This window comes from Argopecten irradians, unplaced genomic scaffold, assembly GCF_041381155.1.
Source record: "Argopecten irradians isolate NY unplaced genomic scaffold, Ai_NY scaffold_0160, whole genome shotgun sequence".
Lineage (NCBI taxonomy): Eukaryota > Metazoa > Mollusca > Bivalvia > Pectinida > Pectinidae > Argopecten > Argopecten irradians.
This window is the reverse complement of record NW_027187627.1, coordinates 25,757-48,131: the sequence shown is the minus strand read 5'-3', so window position 1 is coordinate 48,131 and position 22,375 is coordinate 25,757. Positions and strand designations below refer to the sequence as shown.

Sequence of the window (22,375 nt, the reverse complement as noted above, 5' to 3'; positions counted from 1 at the left end):
TGATTAGGTTATCTTTGTCTGTTCTTTTCCAAGTTCAAAACCTACATCATTCAAATTCTTGAGTGAATTGTACCCTGTCAATACGGTACAGACCATCTGGTAACAGTTTTCACCCTTCACTCTCTAGCTACCTCAATACAAATAACAGTCATAACTATATGCAGGTTTTTGCAACCCCCTGTATAGTTACCAAGATGTGGTAGATAATTAGTAAGCATATTATAGATTTACACAATAAAAAATGTCATTGCTAATTATCAGAAACTACTAAGGTATTTTTTTCTCTAATTTCATTTGTGTATTTTCCTGTAGGCCTTTGTTGTGCGTATTGTGACTGATATGGCAACAGGATGGCTTATAGGATACCATCTTGGATTTTGATAATTGAAGTTTGTTATGGCTATATTTCAGAAAGTACTGGAGGAATTTTGATAAAACTTTTATAAAACTTCATATATCACTATTTCTTAGAATATACTGAGGGTTCTAAATTTCTTAATTTAATCGAAATATATGTTCACTTATTCCATATAAGTCAAAACTAATTTCTATAAAAGCAAACTCAAGGGACAAGGAAAACATGTTATTTAATGGCCAAGTGGTCTACACAGCAAAAAGTGCAACGCATGTTTTACATACGTTTGAAAAAACATGCGTTTTATAACGTACATAAAACGTGTATGCACTTTTTCCTGTGTAGACCTTGGGTACTTGCATCCGTGTGCAGCTCAAACGGCTGGCTGTAATTAGCATAACCAAGGACAGATGGATTGCACAGTGCCTCCTTCAGACTCTGAAATGCAGTAGCATGCTCAGACATCCACATCCATTTAGCGGTACCTATCTCGGACTTCACTCTACCCTTTTTCTTCTTATCTCTTGTCGGTGGCTATAAAGTTGGTTAAAGGCCGCGTATATATAATCTTTGCAAAATTCTTTACAAACTTTCTGTAATATCCCGCAAACCCTAGAGACTTTGCGTAATTCCTCAGGATTAGTTGGTGTTGGCCAATCTCGTACCTTCTCAATCTTCTTCGGGTCAGCCTCAATTCCATCTGGTGTAACAATATGTCCCCACGTAGGCAACTCTGTTCATGAAGAACTGACATTTCTTAGATGCAAGTTTCAATCCATTGTCTCGTAGTCTCTTAAAAACCTTTCCTAACCTCTCCAGATGCTCATCATAGGTCCTTCACAAGCTAATTAAATCATCAAGATGTATCAAACAAATGGCAAGGTGCAGGTCTCCCATACATCGTTCCATTAAGCGCTGAAACGTCGCAGGAGCATTTGTAAGTCCAAATGGCATCCTTGTAAATTCGTAAATCCTAATTGGCCAACAGTACGCTCCTTATGTTCATCCTCCAGCTCAATCTGATGATAACCTGATTTTAAATCCAACACGGTAAAGTAATGCGATCCAGCCAAACAATCCAGAATATCCTCCACTTCTGGTAAAGCATATGAATCTCGTATGGTTCTCTGATTCAACTGACGGAAATCTACACACACATTCTCAATGATCCGTCTTTCTTTCTTACCAAAACAACGTTCGAAGACCAAGGACTGTGTGATATGGCTTAATGACTCCTGCAGATAGCAATTGTTGAAGATGAGTCTTGACTTCATCGTACATAGAAGGCGGTATCCTCCTGTGACGTTGTTAAGAGCAAATTGATTCGTTGTTTCATGAGACTAGTACATCCAAGATCAATATCCCCATGTGAGAATATATCCTCGTAGTCCTTAATGAGTTTCTTTCCCACCTGCAATTCATTTTCGGTAACATTAGATTTAGGCAACTCTAGTACAAACACGGGCTATATTTCACACAAAATGGCCTTAGGAGGAATCACAAATGTCCTTGTGGTTAAATTGGAAAGCTGAATATCTAGCGGTTGTGTGTTTTCAAAATCGTAGGAGAACACAGTAGGCGTAACGTCTATATCCTTGGACAATTTAGAACATTCCATAGGCTGAATGATAGCACAAGTAGTCGGATAAGTACTTCGTTGATCTATGTATCCCTTTAGAGTAACCATAGAATAAGGCTTCAAAATGCAATCCATGTTTCCTGCATTCTTAACTAGACCATTGCTGTTACGATTCCTCACCAAATCCCGGTTCCTCAACCTCATACAACGAAACGCTAAAAACCATGGTGTATCCAACCCCTTCTGTAGATTCTTTGTTCCTTTCCTCCTTCGACAATCTTCTTATAATACATCCAAAACATTTGTCCCGAACAAGACTGGTACCTTCGAGTTTGTCTCGATCGATCCCGAATACGGGAACTGTTGTCCATCTGCACACTCAATAGCAAGTAGTTCACCAACAGACTGTAATTCCAGATGACTCAAATGGCTTTCATAAAGTTGTTGACTCACCGTAGACACCTTGGCGCCTGTATCCAGTAAAGCCATCTACTGTGACATCTACCTCATTAGCATTGCCAATCATCTGTGCACCAGTAGACCTCTTCCCTCCATCCGGACCTTGTATTCGGAAATCTATGAGCGGTCTGTCTTCATAGACTCCTTCCCTTTTACCGAACTCTGTGAGTGGTCCAATATTACCCTGCATCACACTCTAATCACATCAGGTTTCTTTTCCGATGACTCATCATCCCCATCAGACTTATCCTGAGATGGCCTAGAAATGGTAAACAGATCCTTTTCCATAATTGTTAGAATTCCCTCTATTCCGGTTACGATGATCTCGGCTGTTCTTCCAAGATACAGCGCCTCCGTCAGACATCTGCTTCTCTAACCTCTGAATAGCGGCAGACAACTGGTTTACCATGGATTTCAAGTCATCCTTCTCATTCTTCGTCTCTTCTTCTACTACAGAGTGAATGGTAGCTGTTGCCGTCACAGATTTACCACTATCTCTTTATCTCTCTAATGTCATTGTACCAAAATTGATACCAATACACACAGATTTCTCTTATATGACATTTGTTGCTTGGTGTGTTTCAGTTTTTTGCTGTTTTGTTTTGAAGAAGAGCATACAAATTTCATTTTGATGCTTTGTTTGTGTTATTACAGTGCTTGTTTTTACTGTTGGAACGATTAATATCATGTGTCGAAATTTCTAGTTTTGTCACATGATGTGTACCCAAATTGATACCAGGAAGAAAAAATGTATAAATGTAAGAAAAATCAATATATACGGATTTTTTTGTCATTTTTAGCTCACCTGGCCCGAAGGGCCGGTGAGCTTATGTCATGGCGCGGCGTCCGTCGTCCGTCGTCCGTCGTCCGTCCGTCCGTCGTCCGTCCGTCCGTCCGTCTGTCCGTCAACATTTCCTTTAAATCGCTACTAGTCATAGAGTTCTGCATGGATTGTAACCAAATTTGGCCACAAACATCCTTGGGGGAGGGGGAACAGAACTTGTATAAATTTTGGCTCTGACACCCGGGGGCAGGAGGGGCGGGGCCCAATAGGGGAAATAAAGGTAAATCCTTTAAATCGCCACTTGTCATAGAGTTCTACATGGATTGTAACAAAATTTGGCCACAAACATCCTGGGGGGAAGGGGAACAGAACTTGTATAAATTTTGGCTCTGACACCCCGGGGGCAGGAGGGGCGGGGCCCAATAGGGGAAATAGAGGTAAATCCTTTAAATCGCTACTAGTCATAGAGTTCTACATGGATTGTAACTAAATTTTGCCACAAACATCCTTTTGGGGAAACAGAACTTGTATAAATTTTGGCTCTGACACAACCCCGGGGGCAGGAGGGGCGGGGCCCAATAGGGGAAAGTAAAGGTAAATCCTTAAATTCGCTACTTAGTCATAGAGTTTTCTACCATGGGATTGTAAACTATATTTGGCCACAAACATCCTGGGGGGAAGGGGAACAGAAACTTTATAAATTTTGGCTTCTGACACCGCCGGGGGCAGGAGGGGGCGGGGCCCCAAAATAGGGGAAATAGAGGTAAAAATCCTTTAAATTGCTCACTTGCCATAGAGTTTCTACATGGATTGTAAACCAAATTTTTGGCCACAAACATCCTTGGGGGTAAGGGGAACAGAACTTGTATAAATTTTCAGCTCTGACACCCCGGGGGCAGGAGGGGCGCAGGGCCCAATAGGGGAAATATAGGTAAATCCTATAAATTGGCTCACTAGTCGTAGAGTTCTGCGTGGATTGTAACCCAAATTTGGCCAGAAACATCCTTGGGGGAAGGGGAACAGAACTTGTATAAATTTTGGCTCTGGCCCCCCGGGGGTGGAGGGGTGGGGCCCAATAGGGGAAATACAGGTAAATCCTTTAATTCGTGCTACTAGTCATAGAGTTTTTGCATGGAATGTAACCAAATTTTGGTCAGAAATATCCTTGGGAGAATAAGAACTGAGTTTGTATAAATTTTTTGGCTCTGGTACCCCGGGGCAGGAGGGGGTGGGGCCCAATAGGGGAATTATAGGTAAATTCTATAAATTGCTACTTAATTGTCCTAGAGTTTTTGTATGGATTGTAACTAAATTTGGCCACAAAACATCTTGGGGGTAGGAGAACAGAACTTTGTATAATTTTGGCTCTGACCCTCAGGGGGCAGGAGAGGTGCGGGGCCCAATAGGGGGAAATAGAGGTAAATTCTATCAATCGCTACTTGTCCTAGAGTTCTGCATGGATTGTAACCAAATTTTGGCCACAAACATCCTTGGGGGAAGAGGAACAAAACTTGTATAAATTTTGGCTCTGATCCCCTGGGGGTAGGAGAGGTGGGGCCCAATAGGGGAAATAGAGGTAAATCCTTTAAATCGCTACTTCTCATAGAGTTCTGCATGGGTTGTAACCAAATTTGGCCAGAAACATCCTTTGTGGAAGGGAAACAGAACTTGTATAAATTTTGGCTCTGACCCCCAGGGGGGAAGGAGGGGTGGGGCCCAATAGGGGATTTAGAGGTTAATATTAAAATTCCTTCAGAAAAGAAACAATGAACCTGTATTCAGAAAATTATTTAGCATTACAAACCAGGTGAGCGATACAGGCCCTCTGGGCCTCTTGTATTATGTAAAGGGGATGTAGTTGCGTTTATTATACTGAGTTATACTGAATACAGTTATAACCTTTTACTGTAAAAATTGTACAAGTGTTTTCACAACTATTTTTACAGTACCTGCGCTAATTCAGTAATGACTTATGTGATATTTCAATGATTAAAATTAAGTTTTTTTTGTGGCATTCACCTAAACCTATATTGTTCCAATATGGTGTATATGTCATAAGAATAGTATTAATTATTTTTAATGATTGTAAAAAAAATTGTGCCATAAGAACAGTATTACCGCGCAGGACACTATACCGTTGACAAACGTACTTGTATAGCCGCGCCGTGATCAGTGCGGCTGATACAGGTAGCTGATACAGTGACTCGTGTGATTGTGCTATATTTAGATCGTGTGGTTTGTAGTATCCGAGCATGCGGGATTACTGGAAGCGCAGTGACACTCGTGAATGGAGATTTTATATATATCACTAGCGACGTATATAGTAGATCTAAGCCCCTGGTATCACACAAAATTACTTTCTTAGTAACCGATTGTTTGTGCCAAAGCCTTTCTGTTTTTTTAAAAACAAGTCTGTAACCCGTAGAAAATAACTTTCAAACAGAAATTCAATAGACAGACAATGAAGATTGAGAAAAAACAGGTGGGTTTTTGTCAAGAAAACATGCGTTAATTTTTGTTTTATTACAACTAAATCATATATTCAAATATAACTAAAGTATGAATAAATATTGGTTTAACAGCGCTGTTTATATCGCTATTTTTTCTTCTATTTTTGCCTCATATAATCATGGTTGCATTTACATGTAGCACATCAGAAAAAATATATAATTTACCCGGTACTGGCAGATATTTCAACTTGCGTGATATTGTGGAAATGTCACCCTGGGAGGATTATTATCAAACAGGATGATCTTAACGATATATAAATTCAACATACATATTTCGTTTTTCGGTGCACCGATAAAAAAAACAGTTGTTTGTACAACACAGTTGAGTCGACGTCTACTGACGTGCTCCCGTGCACGTGGCTGTCCCTTTGATCAATCAGTCAGTTAGGTATAATTGACAGACATGCGAAGTGTATGGCCCCTCCCCCGTTACTATAGGTAAATATAATTGGCTGGCTAGCTCTCACCACACGTGTCAGTAATACAGGTGATTGACAATGCGGCGTGGTTTCTGAACCGACCGGTGACCCAGCTAGTAAGAATTTTTTTTAGACATGTTTCTAAAATAAATGGCATTTTGTATGATTTTTTAAATCATAGTTCACCAGAAAATCTACCAGATTCTACTAGAATTTGTGTTTAGACTACAGATAGATACGTCATACAATATGTAATAACTACCAAGCACTGACTTCTGCGATGTCTGAAAAGCTACCTTACGGAACTCCTTACATCCACAGCATTCATAACAATATATCATGTAAGTTTATCATTAGTGTATGTTTTTTCGGTACAAAATTTCCCCGGCACGAAAATTCTCCGGTACAAAAATTCCTGTATTTGTTGACAGATCCTGATGCGATAAACTGTTTTTCTCTATCTTTTGACAGCCGCGTCTCATTAATCCGCTTAATTCGCTCATTTGTTGTATGTCTTACCGTATGTGTATAGTTAATTAGTCTTAGTCATTTTTTTTTCGTCAGTTTGTCGTCCGTTGGATTAGAGTTTACCGCGAACATGCGAGTGTCTGCGACGCGTTTGTATTGCGTTGTTCTATATTTAAACTATGTGGTGATCGGCTAGTACACCACTTTCCCACACAGTGCTCAAGCTACCTGTATCAGCCGCACTGATCACTTTGTCAACGGTATGGTGTCCCGCGGTAATTATTTTTAATGATTGTAAAAAATATTCAATGTAAAAATACTACAAACATAATTATGGATCAATCAAGTTACAAGATACTAAATCTAGTAATAGTAAAATCAAGATAGAGAAATAACGCTATACAAAGAGCAATTTGCACTTGATTAAATAAAAAAATAATGTAAAGCAACTATATTTTTTTTCTTTTTCTGTTGTTGAGTGTTTACATCTTATATTTTATTAGCTCACCTGGTCCGAAGGACCAAGGTGAGCTTATGCCATACCGTGGCGTCCGGCGTCCGTCGTCCGTCGTCCGTCGTCCGTCGTCCGTCGTCCGTCGTCCGTCCGTCCGTCCGTCCGTCCGTCAACAATCGACTTCTTCTCCATAACCGCTGGTCGGATTTCAACAAAATTTGACTGGTAGCATCCTTATGGGCTACTAACTGAAAATTGTACAAATGATGGGGCTGACCCCCAGGGGCCTGAGGGGCGGGGCCAAAAGGGGTTCAATTTGGCTATTTCCATATAAACGACTTCTTCTCTGAAACCAAGCATGGGATAGCACCCATAATGCAATGGTAGCATTCTTATAGGGTGGGGATTCAAAATTGTACAAATGATGGGGCTGACCCCCAGGGGCCTGAGGGGCGGGGCCAAAAGGGGTCAATTTGGCTATTTCCATATAAACGACTTCTTCTCTGAAACCAAGCATGGGATAGCATCCATAATGCAATGGTAGCATCCTTATAGGGTGGGGATTCAAAATTGTACAAATGATGGGGCTGACCCCCCGGGGGCCTGAGGGGCGGGGTCAAATGGGGTCAATTTGGCTATTTCCATATAAACGACTTCTTCTCTGAAACTAAGCATGAGATAGCACTCATAATGCAATGGTAGTATCGTTATAGGGTGGGGATTAAAAATTGTACAAATGATGTGGCTGACCCCCCGGGGGCCTGAGGGGGCGGGGTCAAAAGGGGTCAATTTGGCTATTTCCATATAAACGACTTCTTCTCTGAAACCAAGCATGGGATAGCACCCATTAATGCAATGGTAGCATCCTTATAGGGTGGGAATTCAAAATTGTACAAATGATGGGGCTGACCCCCCGGGGCCTGAGGGGCGGGGTCAAATGGGGTCAATTTGGCTATTTCCATATAAACGACTTCTTCTCTGAAACTAAGCATGAGATAGCACTCATAATGCAATGGTAGTATCTTTATAGGTTGGGGATTCAAAATTGTACAAATGATGGGGCTGACCCCCGGGGGCCTGAGGGGCAGGGTCAAAAGGGGCCAATTTGGCTATTTCCATATAAACGACTTCTTCTCTGAAACTAAGCATGGTATAGCACCCATAATGCAATGGTGGCATCTTTATAGGGGTGGGGATTCAAAATTGTGCAAATGATGGGGCTGACCCCCAGGGGGCCTGAGGGGCGGGGTCGAAAGTGGCCAATTTGGCTATTTCCATTTAAATTACTTTCTTCTTCTGAAACTAAGCACGGTATAGCACCATAATACAATGGTAGTATCCTTATAGTGTGGGGATTCAAAATTGTGCAAATGGTAGGGCTGACCCCCCGGGGGGCCTGAGGGGCGGGGTCAAAAGTGGTCAATTTCCATATATATATGACTTTTTCTCTGCTACTTAACATGGGATTACGCTCATAATGCAATGGTTACATCCTTATAGGGTTTGGATTCAAAATTTTGCAAATGATGGGGCTGACCCCCCCAGAGCCTTAAAGGGTGGAGTGGTCCAAAGGGGTCAATTTAGCTATTTCCATATAAACGACTTCTTCTCTGCAACTAAGAATGGAAGAGCACTTATAGTGCAATGGTTAGCATCCTTATAGGGTTGGGATTTGAAATTGTACAAATGATAGGGCTGACCCCGGGGCCTTAGACGGCAATAGATGCGAGGTCAAAAGGTCAATTAGGTTACTATTTTCATATAAATTACTTTGTCTCTGAACCTATGTATAGGATAGCATATTTGTATGGTATCAATAGCATCATTGTATGGTTGTGTGATTCAAAATTAAACTTTGGGAGTCAATTTTGCTTATTTTTCTAATTGTCAGAGTCTTGTGATAATTACTAACAAAAAACCAGGTGAGCGATACAGGCCCTCTGGGCCTCTGTTATTTAATGAAATTTTCTTTGAAGAGGCCTTACGCTTTGAAAAAAACATGATTATATTATAAATAGTAATTGTCGCACGACCGCTTTTCTAGGGATTAATACGTTTCAGACCAAGTTATCTGAATTTCAAAGTTATGTTTCAGAAAATATAACAGAAACAGTTGCATAAAACGAAGCGTAAATAATCAATAAATGATGCATCTTTGGTATCACCACTGAGAAATGTGATAAACTTTATCAAAACAAATGTTTCAGTTATTTTCTCAATTAGGGTATCAATTTGGGTACAGTATCAATTTGGATACAATGACGTTATAGACCTGACTGCAATGCACAATTCCTCAAAGTCATATATAGGATCATGTTTGTGGCCGGTTATGTCTCTTAACTCCAAGGTCTCAATCCAGACCAGAACTTGTTGTGTAACCTCTTATTACGTTTCTGCGGGTCCTATAGCAGCATCAGCCCTCAGCAACAAGTTCTCAAGCCTACAAGCCCACTCTGTCACGGTCTCTTTAGGTTGTTGATGCGCTGCATAGAAGTTCTCCAGCAAAGTCTCCTAATCATCAACAATACCATACAAGCTTCTCAATTTGGCAATCAGCTGGGCTGGCGCCGCATTGGCTCCAAGTCTCATAGCTTACCTTAGCTGCAGTTCCCTTCAATGACCTCCGAAGCGACTGTCCAATGATATCCTGGGACTTACCCGTATCGATGAAACATTGTACCTCATCATGATAACTTCCATAAATCAAACGAAGCCTCGTCTTTCCCGTCATCTCCGGAGAATTAGGTATCTTATAGAACCTCGTGTCCAAAGTAGAAGAACTAGCACCTTGAGTATTACTTATCCCATGGTCACGTAATGATGGGTCGGCAGTATCCATTCCTCCCGTATTGTTGAGAAAAATCCATCATCCGACTCCTCAAAGTAAGCAAACTTTTATCCTTGGGCCTAGCACCAAGCTGAGAAAATAACTTTGTTGCCTCCGCAACAGGATCACTATCCTCAGGTGGAGGTATCGCTTCCTCCTGAGCGAATTTCTCTTTAGAATCCTACATAATAAAGCTAGAGTTACAACATCAACAAAATAACAAAATGCTCAAGCAAACAAACACCAGTGTCGTCTATGTGTCCTTACCAAACACGGAACAACTATTCTACTCTAGTCCTCATTGATACAAACACTTACTAAATATATCCAGCCAAGTCAGCAACATCCAAAGCAACTGAAAAAAATATACACGATTTCGTGCAGTCAATATATATGCAACATGCGTACGAGACTGAAGCGTCAATCCAAAATAGCGAAAATAGCACATAACGCACACTCATATACTCAACATAAATGCAGAAAGATTCACTCCGCACAAATAACATAGAACACACCAACATTGACCCAGTAAGTACCCACAAAAGAAGAAAAAAAATATAATTCCACTAAAAAAACAAATTATCCTACATGCTAACTCCTAAATGCAAAAAAAAATAAAACTAGCAAAAAAAACAATGGGAATGAAGTGATTTAGTTCTAATTTAGTCTGACGCTTCCTTGGGTGAAATGGAACCAATTTTGTATAATGGGTGGGGCTGTTCTCCCAGGGGCTAGAGGGGCAGGGCTCTATAGGGGAAATATAGCAAATTCTATAAAATCCATCTGTAGAAATAAATAGATTAAGTTCAATCTAAACCCTTCAAGTTTGTAGCTTATTGTGTTCTTAGCCAGCCTGAAACAGGTGAGCGATACAGGCCCGATGGGCATCTTGTTTAGAAATTTTGGTTTTGTACAGGACTTATTTTGAATACTTAATACTTTTATTCCAGATCCAACACCAAGAGAACTCATGGAAACTTTGTCACAGTTGTGTTTCCATGCAGTATTTTACACCTTCAATTCTGGATGACTCTGTTGGTGGTCCATACTTGTGTTTTGGCTTTAACAAACATTCCCTACATTAGAATGGAAACTGTCAGGTAGGAATTCTGTTTGACTTTGTTCAAATAAAATATGTTTAAACTAAACTAAACTAATTCTGCTTGATTAAAAACATTGTGCTCAGAGGTTGCTCTTAACTGATTAAGTTCAAGAATTATTTTGTGTCTGTCTTGTTGTAAACGTCAGTCTGTAAACGTAGAACTCCCAACATATGATTTTACTGTCAAAATATTTTTGGCATGAAAGATGGAAAAATCAAAAATGTTTTAATATAACCTAGCCACAACTAAGAAAGAGTTAATCAATATCTAACGATATTGTGTCGCAAATTCCTAGGGAAAAATGTGTAATTTTTGGCCAAATATATACAATATTCTTGCTTTCAAGTGATTAAAAGGTTAATTCGTAATCGTGACACATTAATCTGTCATAGAAACATGTCTCTGTATCTTTCAAAAAAAAATTCTACTGTATTGGCAAGGACATAGATGAGAAGGATAAGTCATTCGAGGTTTTGGACGAATACATCGCGAGGGCTTTTTATGTTTGTGTACTGACCATGATGTTGGGCGACGCCTGATTTTTCCTTTGATATCCATTGGCACAGCCTTTGATGTAGCTTGCGGGTGCGAGGGTTACCGTCTTACTTTCTGAAGGGGGTCGGCATTTCATGAGATGTCATATCTTTTTTTATGAAAATTTACGACAATTCTTCTAAATCTTCCGTCCTTAAAGCAAGGATAAGACACCTTGAATTTTCAAGTATCCGTTGAGAAAAATGTTTTTTTTTCCTGGTTCATAGGCGTCTCGCGTGGTGTTTAGTAGTGTAAAGAGACAGTAACAAATCCTTCTCACTTATAAATCCTTGATATTGGTGATGATTTTGAACTTTTCAGAAATATTTTACTTACACTCTGGTTTTTTTTCTAGGAAATTTGAAGATGGTAGTATGGAATTGAAGGCAGTGGCTAACATCTCAATACATCTGGTGGATAAAATGATTCATTACACATACTGTGTTGATACTGGGAATATGCAGTTGGTTTCAGAACTAGTTTATGATAAATACAGTGCAAATTCTGGGCGTTTTTTTACAATGCCAAAGAAGGTGCTGTCAGAAGGTAATTGAAATGGATGCTAGTTTTCCAGCTTGTATCAAAATTTCTGATGAAATTGATTTATCTAGAAATGTAGTAGAGTGGAACTGAACAGGCCATGTGCCTCAAATTTTGTTTGCTTTATAGGATTGACACTTCATATAGTTACAGGTGGGTGATATAGACTCTCTATATGCCTTTTGTAAGATGCATTATTTAGCTCACTTGGCCTGAAGCGCCAGTGAGCTTATGCCATGGTGCAGTGTCATTTGTCCCTCGTCTGTCTGTTGTCCTGTCAACATTTCCTACTAGTTATAGAATACTGCAATTTTTATAAATCCTGGCTCTGACCCTCCTGGAACAGGAGGGTCAGGGCCCAGTTGAGGTAAATTGTGGTAAATTCTTTGAAATACTACTAGTCAGTTCTGCATGGATTGTAACTAAATTTGGCCAAAAACATCTGGGGAAGGGAACAGAATGTGTATTAATCTTTGTTCTAACCCCCCTAGGTCAGGAGGTGCGGAGCCAAATGAGGTAAATAGAGGTAAATAGAGGTAAATCATTTAAATTGTTTTTAAATTGTCACCAAAGGCCAGAAACATCTCTTTGGGAAGGGGAACATAAATCTTGGTTCTGACCCCCCCTGTGGTGGGGTGCTGATATTGGGCCTTTAGCATGCTGGGATGAAGGGCTACCAAGTTTATATATGAATGACTTTTAACTTCATTCCAGGTCACATTAGTCAAAAAGGGTAAAATTCTTTAAACAACTTCTTGTTAATAATTAAGTAAGATTCCTAGATACCTCATATATTGTGCCTATAGCATGCTGGAATGTAGAGCTACCAAATTTGTTCAAATGAATGACCTTGACCTTTATTCTAGGTCACAGAAAAATTCTTCTTAGGAGTTGCTTAAAAGCAAACAATGCCTTAATTGTTAGTTGAAGTAAAGGTGAGTATTTTCAGCCTACTTGAATACAGTTGATTCCAAAGATTGTTTTGCCACTACTGTATACTCTGTGTGTGTATTATTTTTGTACCATAGCCAGATGAACATTAAGGTCCATGGACCTCTCTAAAGAAACAAATTACTTCTCTAAATAGGTAATAGGTAGCATTTCTATATCTGATTATGAAGTTCAAATGATGATTATGCATTGGATATAGTTTATTGATTAAGGTTTACAGTTTTGAAAGCTGTGGTCAAAAGAAGTCAGTTTAGCAATTTTAATATTGATAACTTCTTCTTTATACTGTACTAGAAACAATTGTCTATAAGATATTGACTGGTAGTATCCCAAAATGAATATAGATTTTAGGTCATATTCATGGTGACCTATTGCAATAGTCTTTTGTTCATCAATGTGCATTGTCCATTATCAGTTCAGTGTGAACACAATAACTTTATGAATTCCAAAATCAACTTTGATTCGACTGTAACTTACAGAGTTATTGCACTTTGCAATAAATAAAGAATACATGGTCAGTGTCTTCAAACATAAGCTGTATTTTGGCGAGGATTAAGAAAGACAAAAGTGACGAGCCTCCTGCAACAATACAAAAATACATATGATTTGTCATCATGCATCGTCGGTCGTCTTGCGCCATGCGCCATTTGTAAAGTTTTCATTCAAACGACTTTTTCTCAAAAAAACCAAAAGGCCCAGGGTACTCTCATATTGGGCCTGTGTGGCATGCTGGGATAAATGGGCTACCAAGCTTGTTCAAATAAATGGCCTTGACCATTATTCAAGGTCACAGGGGTCAAATAGGCTAAAATCATTAAACAAATTCCTGTGAATAACTAAACAAGATACATGATATTGAGCCTGTGGCATGCTTGGATGAATGGATATGATGTTTGTTCAAATGAATGACTTTGACCTTCATTTAACCCCTTAACTCCCAGATACGCCAAACTACGCCAATAACGTGTCGGTGTTGAACAAATCGTCGTAACTCCCTTATTTTAGGAGCTATCGAGATACTGATTATATCTGCTAAAACTAGAGATAACAAGTAATATTTTGTGTTCTTAAAAAAATTTTCATTTAACAATGTCTTCATGATGTTTTATTGAGTTTAAAAAAGATGCAGACTGAAAAACGGAACATTTTTAATTGATGACGTCGTCTTTCTGTCAGCTTAACATTCAGTGCACGGACCCGATATATATTCCCTTGCTAATCAAAAAGTACTGAAAAATAATGCTTGAACTTCATACTGTTGATAACTTAGTATCCCAATTTTATATTTATCTTGCAATATCTACAAACATTTTTTTCAAAAACAAAGATTTCATCTAAAAAGTACGTGTGATGTGTGGTTTTACGCGATACATAGCAATATGTGGTCAGTTTTAACCATTTTTTCTCACCAATCTGGCATAACTTATAGATACGATGAAAGTCAGGAAAATACTGAACAATATACACAAATTTATCATTCATAACATACCATATTAACAATACAACGACTCCATAAATCAACAGATGCATCCACGGAAAATTGCTCAGTCCCACGACTTGACGTTGATCGGTTTCACAAGCACCTGTGCGAAACCGATCGGCGACTTTACCAGAACACACGGATAATGGTCCAGTTAAAAAACTCTAAACTCTTACGCAAAAATGTCAAGAAACATGTTTACAGTGATTTCTTTGACTGTATTCAAAAAATAAATTAATTCAGCAAATAAATCTTGCCGACGACAGATAAAACTATTTATAGTAACGGGGATTTCCCCGGACTTTCATTTCTAAAAGTTACATGTATTGAAGCACACGTGTCCGACGCCGATTATTTTCTATGGTGGCCCGCATGTTTATAGCTAAATTGTTAGTATTGATTGACTAGGACATCTTATGAGTGACACTGTCATAATCACTGAGGACCTAATTAACATGGTTGTGTTATCAGCCGATATACATGTAGATCTACTGTACGTACGTGACACATGTACAATGTGCATGCGTGTAAGTATGCCGGACACGATGCGAAGTTTCCTGAACACAAAAATACGAAACATACATTGTACCTAATATGCCGTAACCTCATCGTAAATATTAATTTGTATCAATACCAATAGAACTAAACACATATACATAAGCTACATGTACATGCCGTGTAAATATAAAAAAAACATTGATACGATATATATACCCATATATATTTTGTGATTGGAATACTAGATTAACTTCAAATACTGACTATGATATCTTATCTTTATTTTAAATATATACATTTTGTTTGATATTTAGAAAATTACTGATTACAAGTAATGGAAATAAACAATTCAAGTGTCAATGACAAAATATATTAGATAATCTATAATGATATTTAATATCCAGATCATTTTTTTATATATTTTTTTTTAAATATGATTCTTCAAATTTTACTGTAATGAATTTGTTCTTCAAATACAAACTAGAAATGTCCTTTAGGAGGAGGTCAACAAAACATATGAAATGAAAACAAAGGAATCTATGTTTTGAAATTTTAGGGGGATCCTGACACAAACACAAAGTTCTACATTTTTTTTTACAATTCTTCAAAAAGTGTTCCAATTTGGATAGATCATGTTAACTTATGTAGTGAAAGTTGCAGAGATACAATCATTTAGAATAATGACACCTTTCATATACATACCTATACATGTACATCATGTATAGTACAGATAGATTCAGTATCAATAAAAATTCTGCTCTTAATCTCAAATCAAAGATTGACACATGCAATGTACTATTTGCACTAAAAACATTAAAAATGCAGGTTGTCTGATAATACAAATAAGTCAACTGAATCTTATACATCCTGATGGGAAGTGACAGGGCAACTTGAGCAGAGATACAAAATGTTTTTCAATTGACACAAGTGTAAAATATTATGCTCTGTGATAGAGATACTATTGATATTTGTCCAGAAAAAGATTAGGCTAAAAAATGTACATGTATGTTACACAAATGTATGGAAGTTAATCTTAAAATTACAATTTGGAAAGGGGTCAGATATAACCTTGTAATGAGACTCAGCATTTTCATCATGTCTTTCTGTTTTCTTTATTGAAATAATCATATATGATTTTTGAATTGTTTCTTGTTGAAATAATACATTTTTTTATCTTTAGCAAATCATTTGTAAAAAGAGCATATGTCAGAAAACAATATTCAGATACATGTTTATGGATTTATTCATATCTATATCAAAAGTGCACATGTAGTAAAAGTGAAGTCAATTATTTGGAATTGTTATCACACAAGTATGACTAAACAGAGACCACATACGTGTATGACAATACATAACATATATACAGGTAGACACTGCAGAGTGTCTACAATCTGAATGAGACATAGTACATGCAATGCACATGCTTATGTAGATACTGTAATATGGTCAAGACATAACATTCATATATGGCAAAGATATGAATCATATATGAAAACACTGTGCAGCGTATCATTCATGTGTAAACACAGCAGTTTATCTACAATATGGTCAATGCATAAAACATATACATGTATAGACACACAGTGTATCTACAATATGGTCAGTACATAACACACATATATGTGTAGACACTGCAGAGTACCTACAATACGGTCAGTACATAACACGCATATATCTGTTGACACTGCAGTGTATCTACAATATAGTCAAGACATAACTCACATAATCTGTAGACCTTGCAGTGTATCTACAATATGGTCAAGACATAAGACATATACATGAGTAGTCATTGCATTGCATCTACAATAGAATATGGTAAATACATAAAGCATACATGTATAGACATGACAGTGTACATGTATCTACACTATGGTCAATACATAATTTAACACATATACATATGCATGTTTGTAGACATTGCACTTGTATAACCAATATGGTTAAGAGATAACACACACATATATATATATATATATGTAGACACCACAGTGTATCTACAATATGACATATACAAGACATATCACATATACATGTATGTACACACCGTATGCAGTGTATCTGCAGTATGGCCAACACATATCAAATATACATGTATGTACACAGTGTATGCAGTGTATCTACAATATGGTCAAGAGTCAATAACACACAAGTATGTGCATTACATGTAATCCGCTAAACCTGCCTATATTATTAGGCTTCTCTTTTTATTTTGCCAAATATATAGACAAAAAAAAAATATTAAAAAAGCCTAACAATATAGACAGTTTTAGCAACTACATTACATGGTATTTACAATATAGACAAGGTATACATCACATATACACATATATGTACGATGCATTTTTTTGCAAATGTATATAGATGTATATCTGGGGAAAAGTGAGGGCTTCTACCATAATATATGTATATATATAAGGTTGTCTTTTTGGTAACCAAGCAATATAGAATTGGACATAGAACACACAGATAATAAATGATTAATAGAGATGGTTTGTATTTCTATCAAATATAGAATATGTATATGCGTTTTTGTCTTTAAAAAAATAACATGCAAATTATTATGAGTACATGTACATGTAGAATACACAAATTTTGTCAAGAAAAAACAAAAGCTGTCTGCTAGTCTTTTACTCTGTATTCATTTATTATCTTGATGGATATTGATACTTTTGTGTGGATAAACTAAAGAAACTGGCATTATACAATGTTGGAGAGTACCGCATTGCATTTTTTATTGTGTACAGATATATATTTAGATATATTATCTAAACATCTTGATAAATATTTGTAAGCCAGCTTGCTACAATGACATACAGGTTATGATGTTGGTTTTTGGCGTTCCAAAAAATTGAAATGATCTGAGTATGAATATAAATATTTAATATTATAAACAGTAACATGTCAAACAAACGATTTTGCAACACATTACATTTTTTTTTCGATATTTTAGTCAACTGGAAGCCCGTGAAAATGGTTCTATCAGTGTAAAATTGCATTTTTCCGTAGTTTATATTTTGGTTGCCATGGTAACATTTTTTACGCAAAAGATTAATGATTTGATACCAATTCTGGCCACGTTCTCTTTTGAAATTAATACGAAAGGTAAAAGATCACCAAGCCTGTTAAATATAGAACAAACTTTCTCTAGATGAAGCAAGACAGGTGAAACACTAATTTAAGCATTTTCAAAAATCATCGGTTTTTAATTTTGTTGGTAACCATGGTAATATTCAAAATTAAATTGAAATTATGGCATTCGATAAAATTTTTAACCCTTCTGCAATAATATACTTGATTGTTAGGTTGATAAATTGACATCTAAATAACTTTCATTGTCTTAAGAGTTATAAATGTAAGAAACTTTAACTTTTTTGTAAAAGTCCAAAATTTCGGTTGCTATGGTAACGTAATTAATGTGAAAACACCATTTTTCTTACAAAATTTGAAAAGGTTGTGATCTGAAGTTTCTAAATATATATGGGTTGATTACCAAAAATATTGCTGCAAAAGGGTGAAAAATCACTTTGAAAGAAAATGTCAGATTTTCGAGAACTCTGCTAAAAATTCTTGGGAGTTAAGGGGTTAAGGTCATGACAGGGGGTAAAATAGGCAAACATCTTTAAACAACTTTTTATGAATAACCTAAGAGGCCTAAAGACCTGGTATTGGGCCTGTGACATGCTTGGACGAATGGATACCAAGTTTGTTCAAGTGAATGAACTTGACCTTGAGATGAAAGTCACAGGGGTCAATTAGGCTAAAATCTTTAAACGACTTCTTGTAAAAAAGTAAGAGGCCTAGAGACTGGATATTGGATTTGTAGCAAGGTGGGGATCAAGGGATCTTCATTCATGGTCATATTCATCAAATTTATCAGAACCTAAACTTCTTCTATCAAAAGAGTTCTTTGTATTGCCCTAATTGTTTGTCACTACTATATTCTTTTGGGTGTTGTATTGTGCCAATAGTTAGATGACCGTTAAGGCCCGTGGGCCTCTTGTTCTACAGATAATATGTGTTTATTTATGTTGATGGTTTGAAAATAAAAATTATTTTTTTTCTAGGAACATGGCATCAGTTTGATGGAGTTGTATATGGCAGGCCAGACTCATCATTTTATCGAAAGCTTAAAAATTTTTTTGGAATGGATGATCACAAGAAGAATATGAAAAAAGGATGCAGAAAGGCTGTTTAAGTACTATTTTGACCAATATATAGCTGAGTTGGAGAAAAAAGAATTTGACACCAGAGGAATTCATTGATCTGTTGGATAGCTTGTTATATGGCTTTCGCCGTATTTATCAAGTCAGAGGGAGCATCTGGTACTCATCAACTGATTTTGATATATCAGTTAGAATGGTATGGGTTTAGAACTGTTTCACATTCTCCCAAACGTAATAAAGAATATTTTTATTGTTAAATGGCAAGTATCCTCGAAATTAAAGAAATGATTACAAGGTAGACTAAACCTTAGAAACCTGAGGTAGGGGCTAAAAAGAAGCAATTCAGCTTTCTTAATAAAAGATCAACTGAGCTACTGTTATTACTTAGCAGCTGCCAGTCTCTTACTTTTAAAAGCATACTAAGTGAATTACATGATGCTGTTGTGGCAGATTTCTAACTAGGGTAATGTTAACTATATACCTTAAATAGGATTTTTTGTACAGTCATGAATTTTTAGGTCACCTGAGATGAAGTCTAAAGTGACCTATTCTAATCGCCTTTTGTCCGTTGTCGTGCATTTTCCATCATGCGTCGTTCGCTGTGTGTCTATTGTCCATCATGCGTCGTTCGCCGTTTGTCTGTAAACAATTTACATTTTCGACTTCTTCTCCAAAACTGCTGAAGCAATATCAATGAAATTTTGCACAAACTCTCTAAGGCATATAAGGCGAATCAAAATTGTGAATTTTATGATCTCCAACCCCAGGGGACGTGGGAGAGGCCAAAAGGGGTCAAAATTGACTTAAAATTTCAAAAATCATATTCTCCACTCACAGATGTGTTAGAATCAATTACTCTTCCTCAATAGAAAGGTCTTAAGGTCCTTTTAAAAAATGTGAATGATATGAACCTATGACCCCTGAGGTCTCATGTTTCCCTTGGAAGGGGGTTTAAGTTTACTGTAGTTTATATAGGAAACCACATTTATGAGGATTTTTTGTTCAATTTTCATAGGAAATTAGTCAAACTTGGTAAGAACTATTAGCCTGAAATAGCATTTTAACATCATATCCATTTTGGTTCTTGCTGACTGCCCGCAGGGGGCCAAAGGGGTGGGGACAAATGTGGTCCAAATGGCTAAAATTTGAAAAATCTTCTTCAGAAAATTCTATAAATCATACAATCAAATTACTAACTTCATGGAAGTAAAAGATACTTAGGTTCCTTTACTCCAAAAATTGAAGACTGATCATGACCTCCAGACGGGTTCGCCCACAAAGTTTCTTCTCCCTGGGGAGAACTGTGTAAGTTTTACGCTATTTAGTTTTGTATATAGGCGGAAAACACATCGTTTGAGCATTATTTTGGTCCATTTGGAGAAATACATATTCTAAGTCATAATGTTGTCATAATCATCGAGTAAGAGATGACTTTGAAACATATTACCCCAAAAATTTTTCATTACTGAACCCTACTGGGGGTCTTAGGGTTTCGGGGACAATGTATCGATTTTCAAAGTAGGCCTAAAATTTCAGAAATCTTCTGAAACTATGGGATATGGTAAGAATCAAATGCTTCATTTATAAGATTGTATAAGGTCATTAAGGTCCTATTTACAAAAATTGTGAAATGATATGACCTTGGGGTCTCACGTGGGGTGAAAAAGGGGTCAAAATAGCTCTAAATTAAAAAAAAAAAAGTCTTCTGAATTTCACAGATTTTAATGGAACCAAATACCCTTTATTGATTAAAAAGTCAAATTTATAAAATCACTGGCAATATAGTGTTAATCAGGCTTTGTTTCATTCTGTATCTGAAATCATGTGACCTTAAAGGCCCATGGGCCTTTTGTTTTACTGGTTGAAACTCATAGGCAATAAAGACATGGGAACTTGTGACTTCATTTTTGATTAAATGTTAATGTTTTCAACCCATTTCAACTTTTTTTGTGACAGATATTCCGCAGCAGTCATCATTGGCTTTCATGAAAAGGAATTGAATTCAAATCTACCGACATCACAATGAGAGACTTGCCTATCCATTATCAATCCCAGGTTCATGTTTACCATGAAAAACTCATCCATTTTGAGGACCATGGTAGGAACAAAGGATATGAAGCTGGCTTGTAACATTCTGAAGACTTTCCATTACTGCTGAGATAGAGCATAAGTGTACCAACTTCTGTATGAAGGAGATAACTTATCACGGTTTCCCAAAATCAGTTGTGAGGTATAGTATTACCAGTTTACACCCTTGGACCTATTGCCAACTGATAATATCTGCCACAGATGGGTAAAAGACTGACCTTACTGCCACACGGGTCCTTTTTGAACAGTAATGTCGCTGCACTCTTTATTTCCTCATCGTTAATTCTACCACTGCCCATATAAGCCGTCTTTCCAAGTGTACTAAAGTGTCCTAGTCCCCTTGAACCTATTGATTTACCTTTCTTGCCTGGAATATCATTAATACTACTCTTCAGAGCCTTCAGTCATGCACACATAAATGACCCCAGACAATAGACAAATTACCTATTAGTCAAAAAGGCTAAAGTCTTTAAAGTCCCCATATCCGTATCTTTCTTATTTTTTTCGTGATTTAGAAGAATGATGAAAAAAAAAATCCTATTGTAATCATGCAGAGACAGGGACTAAATCGATGTCAAGATGAAGGATAATGATTTGGAAACTTTTTTTGATAAAAATCAAATAAATATTGAACATCGCTAGGTGAGTCCAATTTAGTCAAACGAACCGAAGTTAGCTGACATTGTAAACGTCATTGCCGGAGAACGTGCATGTGTCTTTCAGTACACTATGTATCGTCCAGCCTGAACTCTCCTCCGTGAACATGTATTGAACTTTCCGAACCTTCTCAATCTTGGCAATAAATCGTTACTTCTCTAGTGGGTGACCAGTTTAAAATCAACGGCATGTTTACTAGTATCGATCTGGGTCTATGGTACTCTCTAAAGGTCATTTTTGTTATAGCGATTTGATCAAACAAGGCAGGGCCACCAGGCAGCCATCTCTTTGACATCTTTGGATTGTTAGCAGTTTTGGTACCCGTTATTTCTCAGAATGGCACTGAAGGGATCTTTGTGTCAAATTTCATATGGTAGGTTCCTCCAAGGGGACCCGAGTAAGAGACCCATCTACTAACTCGAGAGCCCAGGAATCACTCCGAATACACCCCTATTCGTGCGAAAATGGTCGTTTCCACGGTCCACGACCATCTCCCCTTATGTTAA

The 22,375-nt window shown here is 37.3% G+C and overlaps 1 long non-coding RNA gene across 1 annotated transcript; it reads left to right on the top strand.

The window, feature by feature from the left end:
* The first annotated feature begins 10,851 nt into the window (after positions 1 to 10,851).
* On the top strand, positions 10,852 to 19,922 carry LOC138311954 (uncharacterized). The gene is made up of 3 exons (XR_011206811.1): positions 10,852 to 10,955; positions 11,848 to 12,038; positions 19,026 to 19,922. It is a non-coding gene; the product is annotated as an uncharacterized lncRNA (long non-coding RNA).
* The last annotated feature ends 2,453 nt before the right edge of the window (positions 19,923 to 22,375 follow it).